Here is a 1,426-nt window from a genome sequence, read left to right on the forward strand (position 1 = left end):
TATTATTAATAAAGTATTATTAATTAGTAATAAAGTAGAACATGGAGGAAATTACTTTGATTAAGGTATTCATTCATCTTCCCTTCGAAACAAATCAATTTTGGAGTCGAAAAACGGCAGGAATTAAGTTTAACACCTAATATATGTGTATATATTGTTACACTCGCATGTTTCGCATGGAGGACACATTAATCGCACTGAAATAAATATGCACAACAGTACAATGGGAACGAGAACTTTATTGAGAAATGATAGGAGTGTTAAAAGCTTAGAACTGTAGGATGTATTATTCAGAATGAATTTCGATCGGAATTAATTATTCCCTTTTTTAAAGACAATAGAAATTAAGAGAAAACGGAATAATTCCTATCAAAATTCATTCTGATTTGTTCTATACGATAGGTGTCCTGAACACAAAACCTCTATGTTGTAGGGGGATCCTCTGTTGTGATCTGATTTCTTGGCGATCGATAACAGGTGGCCTGAAGTGAGAGAGAGACTTCGGCGCAATATAAATACATATATTTTTTTAGAGATAGGTTTGTCACAGAGATATGTGAGTTAAACACAGATTCTTAGAGCATAGATTAATTAAATATAATAATAAAAAAGTGCAGCAGAGGAAAAATCGAGAATGTAAATGTAGAGAGAAAGCAGGCCAGATTTTTGTCGCTGCACTTTGAAATTGTCTGTCTTACTGTCTTCAAATTTTAAATATCTATTTTATTTTAAGTATGTATAATGTACTAGTTTTTAACAACAAAAAAGACCTAAATTGTCAAATTTTTATGTTCTTTTTCGAAATTTAATTTCTGAGAACTTAAATTCTAAGAGATCTAAAAAAACCGATTTTTCTCCTACATATTTGTAAATATAAGGAAATTTTGATATCGCTGTACATTTAGAATCTTGAAATTCTATATTTGAATTTAAAAAATTAACTAAATAACATCTCTTGAAAAATTGCAATTTAGTTAATTTAATTCGATTTTGAAGAGATTATTGTCAAGAATATTAATAATCGTTTTAGCCAGAATTGACGGGTCGAGAGAATTGTATTTAGCATATAGGTAGTATAGAAGATAGATTTTTATACTCATTGTAAATATTCTGATAAATACGTGTAAAGAGTATAACGGAAAAAACGAATCACATCAATAGCGGATCCATAATTCGTATATTCTCATTGCCTTGCTTTGTCGAAGTGCATATCTGTGGATTTGTAAGTGCTTAAAATGTAATATATTATTTTATCAGCAACATGGAATCATTGTCGATAAATTACCTTAAATAATTTATCCTTAAATTAAAATTATTCAAAATGTATACTTATAATTCATTTAACCATCTTATAATATATTTTTAGAAAGAAATCGCAAAAAGTTTCTGGAAATGATTGGAATTTACAAAATTCTTGTCTTATGTA

Source organism: Trachymyrmex cornetzi, unplaced genomic scaffold (assembly GCF_001594075.2).
Source record: "Trachymyrmex cornetzi isolate Tcor2-1 unplaced genomic scaffold, Tcor1.1 scaffold277, whole genome shotgun sequence".
In the NCBI taxonomy this organism is placed as follows: Eukaryota; Metazoa; Arthropoda; class Insecta; order Hymenoptera; family Formicidae; genus Trachymyrmex; species Trachymyrmex cornetzi.